A 10,057-nucleotide genomic window follows, 5' to 3' on the forward strand; every position below is an offset into this window, starting at 1 on the left:
CACAAAAACTCTCTGCATCTCCACCTTGGAGATATGATCACACTTTCTCTTTTTGTTTTTATATTGGATTTGATTTTGTGGGCTTTTTGTTTGTTTTTTATTTTATATTTTTTGTTCTTAGGGTATTTTAAAATGTCTTTTCTGCCTAACCCCAAAGACCTTGAACTTGATGGAATTTCCTTCTTCCATGGTGTTCCTATCTAGGGGGACCCCACAGCTCAGGCAATACCACCATGTCTGATGGGATTGCTCCAGGCTTGGCTTTCATCCCTGGTCACATAAATCTCAGGCCATGAAAGGGACAGAAGCCAGGTTGTACGGGGCCCACCAACCCCAAGGCATGACCTGAGTTGCCCTGACAGTTGAATTTAGAGGAAGCAGAGAAAAGAGCTTGTTCTGAGGGGCCGGGAAGTCACGGGGGCATCAAGTAGTTGGTGGCAACACAAATTGAGCCAAGAGCTGGGGAGGAGAATCAGAACGGCGCAGTGCCACCAAGCCAAGGGTGGAAGGGTTTCAAGAAGGGACATTTATCACAGATGTCAAAATTCAGAGAGGCCGAGATGCATGAGAGCTTTGAAGGAGCAGAAGCCACTTGGACGGCAGAGGCTTGCTTTCTGAAGCAGAACGGTAGCGGAAGCTTCTCTGACAGCAGGCGCAGAGGCCACCGTCCGTCCCTGAGCTGAGATTTCCCTTCTCATAGAAGATACTGGACTTTCTTTGTCTCCAATATTACCTTGTCACACAGCCTCTATATTGTCACATGAGGTATTTCAAACTTCTTCCACTGCCAGGCATGGTGGCACATGCCTGTAATCCCAGTGACTAGGGAGGATGAGGCAGGAGGATAGCAAGCTTGAGGCCAGCCCAGGCAATTTAGCAAGGCCCTCTGCCACTTAGTGAGACCCTGTCTCAAAATGAAAAAGAAAGACCCTGTCTCAAAATTTAATCCTGTCTGGAGGATTAAATTTCACAAGTGTTGCTCAGTGGCAAAGCACCCCTGCAGTCAATCCCCAGTGCCCAAAACAAAAACCAAACACCAAACTTCTGCCAAACTCGTTTCAGCTGCTATTGTGAAGACTAGAAGAGGAGATCCATCATTTGACATTTTCTGAGGTCACCTCCATGTCTCCTTGGAGAGAGGAATTACTATTCTTTTTCCTAGCAGGAGTACGGACCAGTAACACATGGGAACCCAGACTTTGTAGAGAAATTGCAAAGGGGCAGCCTCTGTCCATTTTTAAGCAAACAAATAAGAGTTCTGGATTTCTAAACCACGGCCCTAGTGACGCTGGGTGGGACCATTCTTGGCTGTGGGTCTGTCCTGTCACAGCATCCCTGGCTCCTACCTGCCAGGTGCCAGCAACACCCAGCCCACTGTTGTGACGACCCAAGATGCCTCCAAACTTTGCCCAATTTCCCGGAGGGCAGAAAGGTCTGGAAGAGACCCCTTGCTGTAACTATTTTCAGTGAGAGAGGTTTTATCCAAGAACGAGCTGCTTTGCAACCACACTGGCAGAGTAGGGTCTTGTGGACTTCAGAACATACTAGAACTGGCTCTTCCCTGGTCCTGCCACCTGGGCCATGTCACTGGGCATCTTTATTGCTTCCCTGTCCTGAAAGGGCTCACTCACTCATTCCCTGTGCCCCCTCCCACACCTCCCAAGGGCTTTGATTTTGTCTGATCCAGTTGTAAATTCTTGCTTAAGCCCCTTCCAGCTCAGGGCTGTTGGGCGTCTTCTAATTTCTTTGAGCTCTGTTTTCCCTGTCTCTGAAATGGCAAGCGATACCTGCTTGGACCAGTCATTATTTCTCCCAATAGAGACACTAACAGTGGACTTGGTAGGGCTGTCGGGAGGATTGAATTTGAAACTCACTTCCAGTGCTTGCCGTGGTGCCAACTCGACAGGGATCAACCCGCGCTGACTACTTGTTCATAGTTATCATTATTTTTTAAAAATAAAAATATACATTGTCCAGAAATATATATTTTTAAAACCCCTCATGAAAGGTGCTGTTCCTTCATTGCCCACCTCTTTCCTTTTCTTCAACACCTCTGATATAAAGGACATTTTTACACCTTATTGAAACATCACCGGATGTCCAGACGACGTTTTTCTCCCCTGCACTCCTTCCCCCACTGGAGCTCCACCTCACTGGCTTTCCTGCAAATTCACTGAGGAAGGGTTTCGGCTGGAGAAGCAAACTCAGGCTGAAAGCTACTTACTGCCCACCCAGCTGCAGCCCTTCCCTCGGGACTAGAGCAGCTACCAAAGGGTGACTGCTTTTATTAATTTCAAGATTAAATGAGAGCATGTGCAAAGAACAAGTACCACGAGGGGCACTGTAGAGGAACAATGAATGAAGCTTGGTGCCTTGTCATGGTGTGTCTAATCCCAAGAGCAAGGGCCATTTATTTATTGATTCTTTCATTTATGATCTTTATCACTGAGCTACATGCCCGGTGCTTTTTATTTTTTTAATTTTGAAGAGGGATTGAAGTCAGGGGCACTCCACCACTGAACCATATCCCCAGCCCTATTTTGTATTTTATTTAGAGACAGGGTCTCACTGAGTTGCTTAGTGCTTCACTTTTGCTGTGGCAGGCTTTGAACTCAGAATCCATCTCGAATTTGTTGCCGAAAGCTTGGTTCTTATCTCTGAGGCCAATCCAATAAAGAGGACAGGTTTTGAGGAAAAAGAAAACCAAGGTTGATTGCTTTACAATAAACACAGGGATCAGGAGGCTTTTATAGAGGTGATTCAGAGAAAATGAGATTAGGGAGAAGAGATCAGGAAGAAGATCAGGATGGAGAAGTTTGGGGAAAAGAATATCAGAAGAGATCAGGGAAGAGAAGATCAGGGAGAAGATCAGGAAGGAGAAGATTAGGGAAAAAAAGATTGGGGGGGGAATTAAGTTTCAAAGCCACAAGGGATACAGTCAGAGCATCCAGGGGACCCCAATACATTCCCTTTGGCGATTACCACACCCTTGGGCATCTGCATTTTTTTTAGTGCGCTTCAGTGTCTTATAGAGCTCGTCCCCGCATGTCTTTTTTTCTTCCATTTTCCTATTCTGGATGAGTTTGAGAATTATCTTGGCCATGCCATGCCTTCTTTCCTGGTTGGGGTTGTCAGGATGCTCTGACCCAAGTGCTCTGATCTCTAAAGCCCCTCTAGGAGTCTGGTCAGACAGGTCATTGGAACAAGAGGCCTCAGGTGAGTGCTCTGCAGAACCAGAAAAGAGGGGATTAAGCCAGCCCGGGAGGATCAGGGATGAGCAGGTTTAGGAGGCTTCTGGCCTGGGTAGGGCTGTTCGGGCCTAAGGTGGAAGTTAAATTGAACAGATTAGGGAGGCTGGAGACCTGGGTGGGGCCTAAGTAGATCTTGGCTTCCTGTATAAAGCCTCACCTCTCCTCTCCCTCTGGCAACAGTCTTCTCCAGCTGTTCCCATGGTGTCTTGCTCCTGAGACATCTTGCTCTTGAGACGTCTTGCCCCTGACGACTGTGTCTTGCCCCTGACTACTGCGTCTTGCTCCTGACGACTGCGTCTTGCTCCTGACGATTTCTTCTTCCCAGGTATGAAGACTCCTGAGGGACCTAGGGACCAAGAACTTCCATGCACTGTGTACTTTGATTTCCCCAAGGCCTGAGCACACAGAGGCGGTCCCTGCGGAGGGGGAGGTGGCAAGGTGAGGTGACGAGGGTGAGTGTGGTGTGAAACCATGAAGGAAGCTGGTGAACAGTGAAGGGGTCGGTTTTCCAGCCCAAAGGTTCTGAATATGTTGAAGGAGAGCAGAGGGTGAGTTCCTGGGCAATGGGGTGCTCTCCTGTCACTGAATCGCCCCTGAGGGGACGCCTGCTGGAGAGCTTGCACTCTGTGAAGAGATGGCTCTGTGGTTTCCTGCGTAGGCCGAGAGGTTGGTTGATTTGTGACTGAGTCCTGATTGAGCCAGAAACTAATGTGTCAGTTGGGTAAGATGCGGAGCTGTTCAGCTGAGCTCCTGTCTATAAAATGGAATGGAGCTGAGTGACCGGATACTTGAGTAGTTGTGGGCATGAAAGAGTCTGGCTTGCAAAAAGGAAGAGAGGCTTTGGCCTCTGGGGCCTATTGTCTGATAAAGACAATCTGCACCCTGCAGGTGATGGTACCAATCTTAGGAGTGATTGTGAAGATTAACAGGGGACTCTGGCTTTTCCTCCAGGTTCTGATGTGTCACTGTGTTCTTGGCAAATACGGATTTTCAGAACCAAGGGGATTTTCCTTTGTGTGGCAGGGGCTCCCATTCTACTGCTCCCAGACAGAGTCGGTGGGGGTGGATATAGTGAGTGGGTAACAGGCCTGCGGATGCCCAGGACATTGCCCATGGCTGAATTAGATGGTGCTGCTTTTTCTTTTTGCTTCTGGGGATTTTAGATAAACAGTCCCCTCAGGGTAGGACAGTTCTCCCTCATCTCAGGGAGGTCTCTCCAAGGCCCTTTTAATGCAGGAGGAAGTCACCTAATTGAGGTCTTCCTACGGTACTCTCTTTGAAGATGCAGGACAGTGTGGGAGAGGGGCGAGGGTGCCTGCCCATTTCTCTGGCAGGAACTCAGGATTGGGAAGCATTTTAAATTGGACAGCAACTTCAAAGAATATTTAGTGACAAAGAAAAAGCTCTGAGTAATATGGGAACTGGAGAAGTCCATTTATGTAAGGAATGCCAGCAATTCTGTTAACATCTCCGAGGAAATCTCATGGCCACACTGGGGGTAGTCCAAGGTTCCGAGTCCCATGCTATTACTAGATTATTTCAGTTCAGGTCTCCCATCCTGGAGGGGCAACATGAGAACAGGAGTTCCACTGAATCTGGATTTAAAATGTTGACTGCACACCTGTAATCCCAGCAGCTTAGGAGGCTGAGGCAGGAGGAGCACAAGTTTAAGGCCAGCCTCACCAATTTAGGGAAGTCCTAAGCTATTTAGTGAGATCCTATCTCAAAATAAAAAATAAAAATGGCTGGGGATGCCCCTAGGTTCAATCCCCAGTACCACATGCTTCTTGCTTTAATGTACATACATTTTAGCAAAAGCCAGCCTTGGTTCCAAGTTGGGAACTCATGCTAATGTACCACCTGGTTGGAGGTGGGGTGAGCATCTAACAGTGACTTCCTGAGGGAAGTTTTTTCCAGATCTGCCCATATATATCCACAGGTACCCCCAGCTAGGCCAGTGCACTCTAAGAGTAGATTGCCAAATGCTTTTCTATATTTAAACAATTCAAGTAATCCACACGGCTTCTATAAGGCGTCATAAAAGCTCCTGCCTCAATAAGATTAGGGTCAGAAGACCAATGACCTTTCTGGCCCACATTCTAGAGTTGACTCAGATAAGCCACCGAGATGCCCAACCTCAGGTTTCCGAAGTGTCTTAGATGAAGAAGGTCTCAGACTTCAGCCCCTCCGATTCTGACATCTGGGTTTAAGTCAGCACCTCCCCACACACACACTACCTAGGAGACTTGGGAGATTCTGGTTATGTGAGTGCATCGGTGTATGGGGGGCAGATGAGGTTTGTTTTGCAGGTGAACTTGAATGCTTTCTGCAGGGCACGCCCTCTACTGTCTCAAGGTCCACGTTGGCCTGTCATTGTCCTCTGGTAATTCAAAGTTTAACCTGCTTGGAATGGAAGGCATGTGAAGTCCATTTTGTAAGTCAAAAATAATTTTAGAGTCCCTATTGTGAATAAGGCACTCCAGCTAACAAGAAAAGCCCGAAAGAGCTATGGTCCTTAGACAGTTGGAGAAGGTAAAGGCTAGGTGTTATGGTGATTAACTTTGAAGAAAGGAGTATAAGGTGAAGTAAAGGCTGAGGAGCTTCCGGGTGGTCAGGGAAGCCCTTCCCCAGAGGCCACATCTGAGCAGAGACCTGAGTCAGGGAAGCAACTTGTGAAGACCTATGCCATCTGGGCAAGGGGATCGAAGGGAAGGGACGCTCTTGTCTAAGGAGCAGCAGGAAGGCTGTGGCTGGAGAGCAAGGACATGCACTTGGGTCGAACTTGGTTGGTCTCCTAGAGACTTGCAGTTGTGTTGGAAGGGGCTGGGTTACTTAAGGAAGAAGTTTTGAGGAGGATGTGATTTATGTCATCATGAACACCTATCTTCCACAGGAAGTAGGAAAGACGCCCAGATGTGCAGTGGGACACAGCTCCAGGGAAATACAATAGAACTTGTATGTGTGGAGAGATTTAAAAAACAGGACAGGGCATAGTTGTGATTGACTGCCTATAATCTCAGACTCTAGAGGTTGAGGCTGGAGGATCACAAGTTCAAGGTCAGCCTTTGCAATTTAGCAAGACCTAGTCTCAAAATAAACAAACAAATAAGTAAATAGGGCTGAGGCTGTAATTTAGTGTTAGAGGGCTCCTGGGTTTAATCCCCAGTACCAAAAACAAAGACAAAAAAGGAAATGCACCTAATACAATAGTGGCTATTTGTCAATAGCTTACCCTCCTTTTATGGAATTTTTTCACAATTTCCATGGTGACTAAGTTGCAGGTAGAAATCTTAAGCAAATGCTTTCCCTCCAAATATAGGGATTGGATCAGATTTTCATCTGCATCTCTGGAATTTGCAAATTTATAGCTCCACCCTCTTCACATGCCCCATCCCCCAAGGCTATCTCTGAAAGGGAGATTGAGAGGTCAGGCCAAAAGACTGTGGCTTTTATTCTTTTTTTTTTTTTTTTTATTTGTTTGCACGGGGAGAAAAAACAACAGGAAAACCATCGGGCCAGATTCCTAAGGCTTGTTGCAAGTTAAACATTCTGTGCTTTTTGTGTTCCCCATAAATCCTGGAGATGACTGCAGAACTGTGATTGCACCTGGGTGAAGGTTTCCCCAGAATGATACTCAGGATAGTACCTTAAAAGCCGGGGAGAGGGGGAAGTTTTGCCAGCTTCCACCAGAGAAGTGGGAAGGGGTCAGTGGGTGCGGCTGTGCCTGGGTAAGAGGGGCCACACTGAGATTTTCTGGAACAAAGTAAAATTTCATCCACATTTACAATTGAAGAGGAGAGACTGAGACTTGTCCAGTGGCCCTAAATTGGGAGGTCCACTTCCTGAAACAAGGCTAGGTAGGCTGTCTGTTGGCAGGAGTCACTTTCAGGAATCCTACGCCCTGCAGCTCAGAATGAAGTCAGCAGGAGCCCTGCCACTCGGCCTTTCTCAGGCCAAGCCTCCAGCAAGGTGGGGAAAAGATGTCAATTTTATTGAGTTTCTTTGTTCTGTTTCCTGGCAGCTGGTCTGGCTGCTGTGCCCTCTGGACACTTACACCCAGTGCCTCCTGGGATGGGGTAGATGATGGAGGGTGGGAGGGGGGTGGGGGTAATTGGAAGGTTGGGGTAGAAATCGTGCTGCTTCTGCGACCTGGCAGGGTTGGGGGCTGTTCTCGCTGAGTGTTGTAGGTTCTGATGAAAGGGGACTTGCCAAGAAGACAGGCTGAGCAGTCGGGCCACCCGAGTCATTCATTTCTCAGTTGTTAACTGAGCCCTGCTGAGTTCCACATCCTTCTGGATTTGGGGAATCTCTGCTCTGGAGATGCGGTGATCCCCGACTTGTAATGTTTGGACTTAACGATCTTTCGACTTTACAGTGGTTGAGAAATCAATACACACTCAGTAGAAGCTGCACATTGAGATTTTGAATTTTGATCATTTCCTGGGTCAATGATACATGGATGATAGTCTCTGAGGCTGCCGTGCAGCTGAGGAGAGCTGCAGGTCTGGGTCTCACATGTGATCAGGAGGGAATGTAGCTGCTGTCGCCAGGCTGTGATGCTCAGTAGATTAGGGACATGAGATGTGTTTTTCACTTTCAGTATTTTTTTTTCCTTTGAGGGGCTGGGGATGGGACCCAGGACATCATGCATGCTAAAGGCAAGGCTCTGCCACTGAGCATTTTGTTCCCCACCCCCAGCTTAGTATTTCCAGTAATTTTAAATTGATATGATTATTCAGATAATCCTACCTCATAATCCTACCTCAGGTTGAGGGCCCTCTGTATTCTCATCAAGAAGTTAAACTCTGGGTAAATCTAACGGATGCCGGGTGGAAGAAGCAATCTGGCGAGTTAACTGTTCTGCATTTGGCTTGGTATTTTGGCTTTTATGGTTGCTTTCTTGTTTTTTTTTTCCCCAAAGAAGTTGAACTCTAGCTGGGTTTGGTGCACTAAGGACTACTTTTCTGTAATCCCACTAGGAAACCTGAGGTAGGAAGATGACAAATTCAAGGCTAGCCTGGGCAACTAACTAAGACTCTGTCTCAAACTAAAAAATCTTTAAAAAAAAAAAAAAAGGGCTGGGTGTTGCTTAGCCTAAGAGTGACTGAGTATTGGGTGGGGATTTAACCCCACCTTTCTAAAATTTTACCTAAATGTCTTAATTTCTGGCACTTGAAATGTGAGACAAATAGTGACATTGGCCTCATCCCCAGCAGCAATCAGCTGAAGTTTGCAGGGGCTGCCCCTTAAAGGAAATCAGAGGGTAGTTTCCCTCCTCAGAGTCTTAGTCTTACACAGTCTCCATGGAAACAGACTCTCACCCCGCCTCCCAACTTCCTCTTTGCTTCCATTATTATTCCTTAAATATTTTCTTAGCAGCTGTGGTTGAAGACCCAAAGGCAGAGGGGGGCTTCCTGGAGCAGGTGATGCAGAGGGAGGCCAGGGCAAGGTGTGTGTGGGGGTGGGGAGGGGACTAGCTAAGTTCTGCTAGGGCAGAGTTTGGGTTCCACCTCAGATTAGGAGTGCTCCACTTAGGCACACACCCCGATGGCAGCTGCTGGGCCATTTGCTGGCCTTCCTGATCAAAGAAGTGGTGCCTGGAAAAGCACTGTGTCCACTACCCCAGTGATTGACACACAAGTTAGCCAGTCATCAAGCCAGCACACAGAGCTTGCTCTCCTTGGAGACCACACACAGGCCCAGTGCAACTTGCCCTGCCAGAACGCCAGGGATGATGAGCCATCGAGTGACAGCCTTGCAGCTGGCTAGAGGCCAGCACTGAGCCAGGGCAAGGCAGGAAAAAATGTGGAGAAAGCAGTCTACAGTAGAGAAAGAAGGTATTTCCATAGAAAACCTTCAGATTTCACACCAGGTGGGAGATGATCACATCAGTAGACTTCGAGGTGATGGTGGGCATGGACCTCGATCACCATGATTTGTGGTTAGGTGCTTTTCTTGCTTCACTCTGCACATGGCCTTGGGCAGCTCTGGAGTGAGGCAGGCTTGAGTGTGAATCCAGCTGGTTGGGAAAGCAAGCTGGCATGTGATCTGGATTTCCCACTGCTGGGATAGAAGCAGTTAATCAGTTACTGAAGACAAATGGGATGATACAAGGAGCCAGAGTTATGGCAGGATGGAGGCTCCCCACACAGGACCGTGTGCACCACCGAACAGTCATCAGCTCATGGTCACCCTAGAGGGGTTGGAAGAGGATATACTAGTTGCAGTGAAAGTAGGGAGGTCATCAGAGGATGGCAAGGGAATATTTGAAACTTCTAGAAAGATCCATTCATGCGTGAAGCTCTGATTCATTCAATGGGTAATTGTATCCATTGCACTTACTATGCATTGAGGACATGTAGATCGTGTTGCAGGAAGGGTTTGAGACCCAGAGGCCAGGGTCTGAGATCCTGGCTCTGCCTATAGTTTTAACAGACCTATAACAAGGAAAATGGAATGATGGTCTTTACTGAGCCCCTCCTGTGTGTCAGGTATTATGGCAATGCTTGATATTCACTACAACCTACCAAAAAGGACTTCTTTGTTAAGATGTAGGCAAAGCAATTTATATTCTCTTACTGGTACTAATAACCATCACAGTGATTGATCTGTTAGACTCCTGCAAGGCACTTTATCATCAGCATTACCACTTGCCAATTTCATAATGTGATTGTGTTCTATCTGTGGCTGTAACTCTCTAGGGTGTATTTATTACTTGGCACCAGTTCAGTACCTGGCTATTACACCATTGAAGAATGGCACCATAACTATTTCTATGGTTTCTTTACTTTTATTTTTGGCCAGGG

Source organism: Spermophilus citellus (genome assembly GCF_964194105.1).
Source record: "Spermophilus citellus genome assembly, chromosome: 8".
NCBI lineage: Eukaryota > Metazoa > Chordata > Mammalia > Rodentia > Sciuridae > Spermophilus > Spermophilus citellus.